At 46.0% G+C, this 10,472-nt stretch overlaps 1 long non-coding RNA gene across 1 annotated transcript in view; it reads right to left on the bottom strand.

Moving 5' to 3' along the window:
- Positions 1 to 1,370: 1,370 nt before the first annotated feature.
- LOC131755290 (uncharacterized) overlaps positions 1,371 to 10,472 on the bottom strand; it is a 189,969-nt gene continuing 180,867 nt past the window's right edge. Inside the window, exon 5 of the long non-coding RNA XR_010840281.1 lies at positions 1,371 to 2,091. This is a non-coding gene — a long non-coding RNA (uncharacterized lncRNA). The remainder of the gene's footprint in view (positions 2,092 to 10,472) is intronic.

Here is a 10,472-nt window from a genome sequence, read left to right as displayed (position 1 = left end):
GCTCGCTATAATATCTGCCGGAGATGTCAGCACATCATAAAGCATTCCTGCTTGGCCCAGAGCAGCTGCTCCTAATTTTCTCCAAGGTTCAGAAACAACAAGACACATGGGCCTGCCACTGACTATTCCTGTTCAAGGCTATAGAATTTTGGCCTCCAAGGCCTCCATCGAAAAACACTAGAGACATTCTCCCACACCAGCTCAAACATACTTCCAGGAGACTTCTCCCAAGTGACCCTCCCGCTTCAAATAAGCCAAGGGGTCGTCTTGTTTTGTTTTGTTTTTGTTTACCCCTTTGGGCACCAGAAAAGCACAGCGTGTATTGCACATAAATGCAAACAGTAGGTGCAAGTTGCCTGAAATTGTTTGGTTGTGAAGTTTTCATTAGAAACAGATGACCAGGGCACTGCCTTTGGAGGCGGCTGCCAGTGTCCACTGGGCAAAAGACATGGAGGCCAGACATGGTCAGCATAGCTCTTTGGTGCTCTGCACACTGACACTCCAGCAAAGGGTTTAGCCAGGCTTTGTGGTAAGTTTTGTAAAGGCCCATCTGTGTGCACAAAGAGGAGAATTCTCTGCCACTGGGAGTGCGTGCCCGGGGTTCCCACCGTCAATGTGAGGTACCCTCTTCCTGGAAATCGGATACCAGAAGTGCCAATCAGAGGCTCAGATGGGTAGCCTGGGCCCACCAAGGATGTGGGGGAAAAGCAACGGGCTGTGGCAGGCAGAGCAGCAGGTTTGGAAAAGAAGATGTAGGTCCAAGTCCTGGTTTTCTCACTTACCTCCTTTGTGTCCTCAACCAAGTCCCCTGTCGCCATTTGGAGAATGTGGTTTATAATACCCTTTCTGCCATCTCATAGGGTTGGTCAAATGAGGAGACATGTATGCAGGCTCTTATCTATAAAGGGCCCAGCACACAGGAGGTGCCCACCTAAAGCTCTTGAACGAAAGAATGAATTTGGTGTAGTTATAAGAGAAAACAAGTTCTAAGCGGGCACTTAGCATGTTCATGATTAAAGGCTGCCCCATTTAAAGCACTGGGGAGACGTCCTCTGTGATTTCCTGAGCCAGTGGAGGAAGCCAGGATGCATCACAAAGCCAAACCCGAGGGCCGATAACACCCTGCTGTTTAAAACCCTTCAACAAGTCCCCACTGCCCAAAGCCTGCCCATGACTTCAAAATATGGCTGTGAATTGACACTCCCCCAGATCTGAATCAGAACATCTGAGATGAGACCCAACAATGTGTTTTTGTTTGTTTGTTTGTTTTATTTTTTTTAAGTAGAACCTGTTTTCTTAAGACACATTTCTGGTTCTACTTTTTTCTTTCTTTTTTTTAATGTATTGTGGCTGTACTGGGTCTTCGTTGCAGCATGCAGGCTCTTTGTTGCAGCACTCAGCACTCGGGCTCAGTAGTTGCATTATGTAGGATCTTAGTTCCCCGACCAGGGATCGAATTCGGGCCACCTGAATTGGGAGCGCAGAGTCTTAACTGCTGGACCTCCAGGGAAGTCCCCCCAACAATATGTTTTTAACAAGACTTCAGAGGATTTTAATGCACGTTTGAAAATCACTTCTCCGGGTCCCAGTGAGCGCCCCTTATGGCCAGTGTAACAAACATCAACGTGGACATTTAAAGATGTAGTAGCTTTCATGGTGGCTTCATTAGCTGCAAGCTTCCCCTGAGAGGTTCTCCATTCAAGCCAGACCTGCCAGGAAGTTGTGGCTCAAATTGCGAGATCATCAGGAACTCCCACCAACTCTAGATAAGGAAAGTGACATGACTGAAGCCTCGTTGCAGAAAGAGAATGTTGCTACCATGAACAGGATGGATTTTAAAGGGATGGAGGCAGATCAATCATGTCTGGGTACCCTGGGTAGCACTTGGAATGCTCTCAGCTGCAAGTAATGGATTATCAAATGAAGGGTGGTTGACACAATACACGCCTCATTTTGCAAGAAGCCCAGAGGAAGGCAGGGCCAGTCACCAAGGTTTCGGGTCTTCCCATCTGGTGGCAGGTCATCTTTCATGGTTGCAAAGTGGCTGTTGCAGCCTCCATATGCAGACACCCTTTGCCCACTGGACAGCACCTTAAGTGTGAAGGAAACAAGTGGGACAATCAGGCCTTGACTTTATCTTTCCATTAAAGAGGACAAATGTTCCCTGGGAGTCTCCTAGCAGACTCTCCCTTACATCCCCTTGTTCAGACTCAAAAGTATGCTCCCTACCGGGCCAATCACTGACAGAAGAGAATGGAATTGCCACAACTGCCTTTGATTCTTCATGAACAAAATCAGGGCTCTTAAGGGAGGGGAAGGTGTGGAGAGAATGAGGACAGGGAAGCTGCCAACAACTATGAGAATGTGCCTTCAGAAAGGCACAGCTCAGAACCTGAAGTTCCAAGTGACAGACACCAGGGGGAGATGCCCTTGTAGATTATGGAAGGTCCTGCACAGAGTGGGGGCAGCATCCGAGCAAAAGGTGTTAGGGTAGAAGTTTAACCCATGTTGAAAATAAACTCTGTAGGGAAGCAGAGGCAGGGGGAGAAGAGCAGAGGAAGCAGCTTTGGGTCTGAGAAAATTTTCTTTTTTTTTTTTTTTGCAGTATGTGAGCCTCTCACCACTGTGGCCTCTCCCGTTGCAGAGCGCAGGCTCTGGACGCGCAGGCTCAGCAGCCATGGCTCACGGGCCCAGCTGCTCTGCGGCATGTGGGATCTTCCCGGACCGGGGCACGAACCCGTTTCCCCAGCATCGGCAGGCGGACTCTCAACCACTGCGCCACCAGGGAAGCCGGAGAAGATTTTCTTTTACAGGAGCCATTGGACAGACAGAGAAAAAGCATGATGCTGTGGACACCAAGGCCATTCGTGGCTGGGGGTCCCTTCCCTACCCGAAAGCTTTTGGGGATCTGTGGTCGAGGGCATACTAGAGGCAGCCCAGCTTTGGGGGAGCTCTCAAATGTCCAGCGGGGCATATGCCAAATTGGGGCAACCCCACATGGGAGTCCTCAGGTCCTGATCTAATACTTTGTCTTTCGGAGCCAAAAGGAAACAGGCAGGGAGTTGGTGTGGGGGACGTGGAGGGAAAACCAAGTTTCCAAGCTCACCAAGAGCTTCCTTTCCAGAATGTGATTCTGTGTCCAGGATTCTGTATCTATTTCCTTTGGAGAGTCAGGGGGATCTTCTTCAACTCCAGGTCCCAGGCCATGCACACACCAAGGCTAGCTAGGGGGATCTACCAAGGCAATTGGGAAGTACTCAGGGTCCAAGAAGAGGGAGTCAGCAGGAAGCACGCTAAGACGAAGTCAGGCCCGTAGACATCCTCCACCCCATCCCACCCCACTTCACCTCAGCTCCGTGCAAGAGGACATTGATTCCAGGGATGCCAGGGAGGAGAGCAAAGGGCTTCAAGGGACCTTGAGACCAGAGAAGTTCACAGGGGCAAGGTGGCCCTCCGCAGTGATGCAAGGGGGGTGGTCCCGGGAAAAGCCTGCATCCCTGTGAGTCAGGGAGAAAGGTAAATGGGGTGCAGGTGCTTCTCCTGAGGTGCCTGCCCTGGGCATCAGAGTCATCGAGTCTGCCCCACGTATGGGCTTCTTGGTGAGAAGGCTAAGGCAGGCCCTTTGCCATACACGCCTAGTCCTGGAGTGACAGAGGCATCTGCCTGCTAGGGTGAAGAGGAAACGAGTTTTAGCAAAGCTGCAAACAGAGTGAGTTCTGTGCAGCCCCCTGTGAACTAGAGTTCCATTTTACTGGCAGCCTTTCTCTCCAAGCCCCCACGCCTGGAGGATTTACTGTTCTAGGGGGTCTGTGTCAGCGCCGCCACCTGCCACACTGCCCAGACCCTGGAATGGCCCTGGGGTCAACAGCTGCTTGCCGGCCTCCCCCCAGCCCTCCTGGGGGCCCCTCCCTGCATCCCTGCAGCAGCCCCGATGGGCAGCTCACCCAGCCTCTGTCCAGGCAGTGTCTCACTCTTCCTCCCCTCCCCATCACCAAGGCTCAGCCTCACCTGCCATCCCGCAGCCCTGCCTTCCCCAGAGGGCTGCTGGCGCTCCGCCTGTCCTGTCCTCACGGCTGACAAAGGAGGCCTGGAGCCTTGACCCCAGGACACACAGCCTCCCCACTTAGAAGTCACAAGTCTCTTCTTTTAAAGTGTCACCTCACCGGTGGGGCCTGCTTCCTCCCGAGTCTCACCACCCGATTCATCGCTCAAAAGGGCAGGAAGTCTTTCGTCTTGTTCCTAGTGTCATGGATTAAGCCTCTGCTTCTGTTCATCCTTTACCCTGGCCAAACTTTTTTTTTCCCTCTTCAATTTCTCTTCAAAATTTACAAAAGTAACAAGTGTCCACTCTACTCCATAAGATGTCGAAAGAAAAGAATCAGCATCTCTCCCCATCCCCTTCCCATCTGAGATTCCCACGCTGATAACACGTTGAAGTGTAACCTTTCTCCTCTCCTGCTCACATAAAATATGTGTACAGGTGGCCTTTTGTCTTGGGGCTGGTAGCTTTTGCAAAACTGGGATCCTATAATACACACTTGTCTGCGGCTTGCCTTTCTCTCTTGACAAGGCGTCATAGCTTTTCTCATCCATAAATAAAACCAAACACATTTTGGTATGTATTTCTATAGGTTTGATGTGTCACAATTCATTTGTTCAACTTGCCACCCAGGTGGCTATTTAGGTGGTCTCCTTGTCAGTGTTTGCAAAGCCATTATAAACAGTCCCCGTCCTCCACGGGGGCAAACTCTGGGCTCAGGGCTCATCCCAAATGCCTTCTCCACCTCCCTTGCCTTCTTTCTCCCTCCCTTTCTTTGTGGCCTTGTCCATTTCCTCTCCATTTCTTTTCTGTAATTTCTCTCATTGCACTTAATAACCAGGTCCTGGTGTTCTTCTTTAGTTTTCTGTTGATTATCTGTAAGGATTCTGGACCCAATTCCAATGTGTAGGGGGAAGGGGTTCCCCCACACTAGCAAGCAATTCTCCAACACCAGCTGGGTGTCCTACAATTCAACTCAGTTCTGACACCATCTACCTGGCGGTACAGTCGGATCCCACAGGTTGAGGGCCCAGTCCCACAGGACTGCCCCCAACTTCAGATGTCACCTGTGCTTCTGACGACTGGCTACAAAGCAGATTCCCAGGACCCCCTCCTTGCGTTCCATTAAATTTACTAGAGCAGCTCATAAAACTCAGGAAACCTGTTTACTCACTAGATTATCAGTTTATTTCAAAGGATGTCAAGGGATATGAATCAACATCCAGATAAAAGAGGTACATAGGGTGAGGTCCTGTACAAAGGAGCTTCTCTCCCCATGGAGTTTGAGGCCAGGGCATGGTGACGCATGGAGTGTTCTGTTTCACCAGCCCGGAAGCTCTCCAAACTCCCTCCTTTGGGGTTTTTACAGAGGTTTCATTACACAGGCATGGTGGATTAAATCATGAGCCACTATCAATTGGTTCAACCTCCAGCCCCTCTCCCCTCCCTGGGGATCAACCTCTAATCACGTGGTTGGTTCTCCTGGCAACCAGCTCCCATCCTTAGGTCAGGTCCAAAAGTCACCTCATTAACATAACAAGAGACACCTTTGTTCCTCACCATTTAGGGAATGCCAAAGGTTTTAGGAGTTCTGTACCAGAATCTGGTTGAAAACCAAATATATGCTTTTTATTATGAATCACAATATCACGATCTGTATCTCCAGAGAGTCAGAAGCTACTCAGGGCAAGATGAGAAGATTACACTCATCTTTGTCACCTATGGGGTGCTTGGAACTCAGTCAGTATCAATATCTAGCTGTAATAGTTATGAGTACATGAACCAGCCTTATGGGAAAGAGTTCCCTGTGCCTCTTAATCAATGCAGATGTGATGGGTAAGAACATGGGTTTTAGAATCAGGTAAAACCTGGGTTCACATCATTAGTCTAATGATTTGCAAGCTGGGTGTGCTTGGGCAAGCTATTAAATGCATTTGAGCCTCAGTTTTATTCTTTGTAAAATGGGGAAGGTAGTGCCAAACTTGTAGGGTACTTGTAGTATAGAGTTGCATAGTCACCAGTCAACGGTGCATTCTAGAAGCAGTAATAGCATAGTATTATAATAATAATAATAAACAAATTAAAAATTAATCTGAACGCACAGATATTTTCAGGATGAGAAAGAAACTTTACTGTTATTCTTTGTAAGTGGTCTATGGTGTGGAAGAGAAGGTTAGGAAGAAGGAAGTGAACTGAGGTCAGGGAAATAGAGGCAATAAGTGATGGTAAACCCTGGAGACACTAGAAGCAGAGTTCCCTAAACTTGCCTGATCTTAACCACAGAGAACTGTTCGTATACAGATTCCTAGGTCCTTCTCTTGGAGATTTAGTCTCACTGGGTGTGGGATGAGGCTAAGAGACCCATTTTAAAAAACTGCATTTAGGGCTTCCCTGGTGGCGCAGTGGTTGAGAGTCCGCCTGCCGATGCAGGGGACGCGGGTTCATGACCTGGTCTGGGAGGATCCCACGTGCCGCAGAGTGGCTGGGCCTGTGGGCCATGGCCTCTGGGCCTGCGCGTCCGGACCCTTGCTCCGCAACGGGAGAGGCCACAGCAATGAGAGGCCCGCGTACCGGAAAACAAACAAACAAAAAAAAACAACTGCATTTTAAAAATCACCCTGGAGGCTTCCATTACATGGTTAGCTCTGGGAAGTATGCAAGGAAATGGATGAACCCAGCTGAGTCCTGGTCTCCTGTGTTTTCCTCAAGAAATTTCCTGGTTTCAGGTTTTACATTTAGATATATAACTCATTTTTATGTAACTTTTATATATGATGCAAAGTATGGCTCAAATTTGATTTTTTTACGTAAACAGTCAAGTTTTTACAAACTTGTTCCATTGATTTATTTCCTTGTTTTGATGCTAACACTATCTTGATTACTGTAGCTTTCTAATAAGTTTTAAAGTCAGATAATGTAAATCTTTCAACTTTGTTCTTTTTCAAACATCTGGCTCTTTTGGTCATTTACATTTCCCTATGAATTTTAGAATCAGCTTCTCAATTTCTGTCAGAAGGATTTTGATTTTAATTGTGTGAATCAACAGATCAATCTGGGGAAAATAGACTTCTTGACAATATTGAGTCTCTGATCCATAAATACATAATATCTTTCCATAATTTAGCAATTTTAAAGTTTCCACATGCAGGTCTTGCCTATTTTTTGTCAGATTTATCTCTAAGTAGTTCATATCTTTGAAGCTTTGGTAAATGGTATAAGTATTTAAATTTCAATTTCCCATTGTGTATTGCTACTATACAGAAATATAACTGATTTTCATATATTGATTTTGTATCCTGCAAACTTGCTAAACTCACCTACTAGTTCAAGATTTGTTTTTGTTGGTAGATTCCACAGGATATTCTACATAGATGGTAATGTTATCTTCAAGCAAAGACAGTTGTACTTCTTGCTTTCTGATCGGTATGCCTTTTATTTCCTTTTCTTGCCTTACTGCACTGGCTAGAATCTTAGGCACAATCTTGAACAGAAATGGTGAGAGTGAACATCCTTGACTTGCTCCTAATCTTAAGGAGAAAGCATTTAGTCTCTCATCATTAAACATGATATTAGCTGGGGGTTTTTCATTGATTCCCTTTATCAAATTGAGGGCATTCCCTTCTCTTCTGGGTTTTGTGAGAGTTTTAAGGGGAACAAATGTTGGATTTTGTTTTCAGTTATCTACTCCATTGAGTTCTAATCTGACCATTATTATTTCCTGTCTCCTGCTTTTTGGGGTTTCATTTGCTCTTTTTTGCAGCAGAGGGGTGGCTAGTTTCTTAAGATGGAAACAAAGGTCACTGATTTGCAACCTTTCTTTTTTTTTTTTTTTTTTTTTTTTTGCGGTACGCGGGCCTCTCACTGTTGTGGCCTCTCCCTTCACGGAGCTCAGGCTCCAGATGCGCAGGCTCAGCAGCCATGGCTCACAGGCCCAGCCGCTCCGTGGCATGTGGGATCTTCCCAGACCAGGGCACAAACCCATGTCCCCTGCATCAGCAGGCGGACTCTCAACCACTGCGCCACCAGGGAAGCCCTCTTATTTTTTTTTAAGACAGGAATTTAGTGCTATAAATTTTCCTCCAAATACTGCTTCAGCTGCTTCCCACAAATTTTCATATATTGTCTTTCATTTTTCACTCATGTCAGGAGGAGGGAGTGGTACTAAAGATAGTAGAATAGTATCCTCTACCTCCTTTCTTACCCTGAGTAGCTTCTGACTCTCCAGAGATACAGACTGTGATACTGTGATTTATAATATAAAGTATATATTTGGTCTTCAACCAGTTTCTGGTATAGAGCTCCTAAACCCTTGGAATTTCCTAAGTGGTGAGAGTGAGAAAGCTGTCTCTTATTCTGTTAATGAGGTGACTTTTGGGTCAAATGCTGCTCATGGGTTGACAAATAAGGACTGAACATTGACTTGGAGTTAGCAACATAGAGGTTACTGGTGAACTTGATGAGCTATTTTAGTGGCATTGTGAGGGACAAAAGCCTGATTGGAGTGACTCAAGAGAGAATGGGAGGAGAAAAAGTGAAAATTAGGAGTATAAATCTCCTTTGAGTTTTGTTTTATAGAGGAGCAGAGAAATGGGACAGAAGCTAAATGGAGAATGAAAGGTAATTTGTTTTCAGATGGGAGAAAAGTAGCATGTTTGCATGCTGCTGAGAACTTTTACTGTTTCTATTTAAAGTTATTTAGTTCATTGACTCTACTACTCTGAAATATATGCTTAGTCCTTTTCCCTTACTTTATCAACTCTAGATAATAACTCTTTCCTCTAATATAAAAGAAATATATGGTTCAATTCTTTCTCCTTGCTATCCTTCTCTGCCTTCCAAAGTTTGTGTGTGTGTGCGCTTTATCCATTGATTACCTTTGCAACTTTAAATAACCTAAACCTCCATTACTTGCTCTGTCACTTTTCATGTTTCTCAACCACTCACTTTGTGAGTTGAGGTTATCACACTCTTCTGTTTCCCCAATCTTTTCTTTCCTCCTTCTCATTCCAAGTTTGATTAGTCATAACTGTTTACAGATTGAATCAAATTGGTTAAATGTATAGCATTAACATGTCTATATTAGTATTACTCCTATTGGGCTAAGAAGTATGTTAAAATTAAATCATCTTCTCTAGAAGTCATGTATCCATTTATATGTATATTTATTTATTCAACAATTATTTACTGAGTGCCTGCTACCTTCCAGGCACTGTTCTAGCCACTAGAGATAGCATGATGGAGAAGACAGATGAATTCCTTGCCCTATGAAGCTGACATTCCAGTAAGGAAGCAGGCAATAAACGAGTGAACAAATAATATAGTTCCAGATGGAGATAAGTATTACAAAGGAAAATAAAGTGGAATAGGAATTTACACAGTAACAAGTGAGGGATACTTTAGACTGAGTAGTCATAGTTTCTGAACAGAGACTTGGGTGAAGTGAAGGAACAAGTCATCCAATAGCTGTTGATTTAACCACCTTATATCACAACACTTGGAACAGCAGAAGGAAGATGCCAAAAAAATTATAGTCAAATGGATTTTCTTTTCTTACAATCACCTTTTTTTCTATACATTTGAATCATGATATAGCACTTTAGATGCTCTCATGTCCCTCCAACTCAGAATTGTGACAGCCCTTTATTTGCAAAGGCAAATTGTGAATGGCAAAACACCAAACAATTTAAATGTCAAGAGGTTTAGAGGGAGGGCTTCAAGATGGCAGAGGAATAAGACGTGGAGATCACCCTCCTCCCCACAAATTCCACAAATACATCAGAAATACATCTACCTGGGGAAAAACTCCTACAGAACACCTACTGAATGCTGGCAGAAGACCTCAGACTTCCCAAAAGGCAAGAAACTCCCCACATACCTGGGTAGGGCAAAAGAAAAAAGAAAAAACAGAGACAAAAGAATAGGGACAAGACCTGCACCTCTGGGAGGGAGCTGTGAAGGAGGAAAAGTTTCCACACACTAGGAAGCCCCTTCACTGGTGGAGACAGGGGTGGCGGTGGGGAAGCTCTGGAGCCACGGAGGAGAGCCCAGCAACAGGGGTGCAGAGGGCAAAGTGGAGAGATTCCCACATAGAGGATTGGTGCCAACCAGCACTCATCAGCCCAAGAGGCTTGTCTGCTCACCCACCAGGTTGGGTGGGGGCTGGGAGCTGAGGCTTCGGCTTCAGAGGTCAGACCCCAAGGGAGAGGACTGGGGTTGGCTGCATGAACACAGCCTGAAGGGGGCTAGTGCACCACAGCTAGCCAGGAGGGAGTCCGGGAAAAAGTCTGGAACTGCCTAAGAGGCAAGAGACCATTGTTTCAGGGTGTGTGAGGAGAGGGGATTCAGAGCACTGCCTAAATGAGCTCCAGAGATGGGCATGAGCCGTGGCTATCAACGTGGACCCCAGAGATGGGCATGAGACGCTAAGGCTGCT

The sequence above is a fragment of the Kogia breviceps genome, chromosome 4, assembly GCF_026419965.1.
Source record: "Kogia breviceps isolate mKogBre1 chromosome 4, mKogBre1 haplotype 1, whole genome shotgun sequence".
In the NCBI taxonomy this organism is placed as follows: domain Eukaryota; kingdom Metazoa; phylum Chordata; class Mammalia; order Artiodactyla; family Physeteridae; genus Kogia; species Kogia breviceps.
This window is presented reverse-complemented; position numbering and strand designations above follow the sequence as displayed.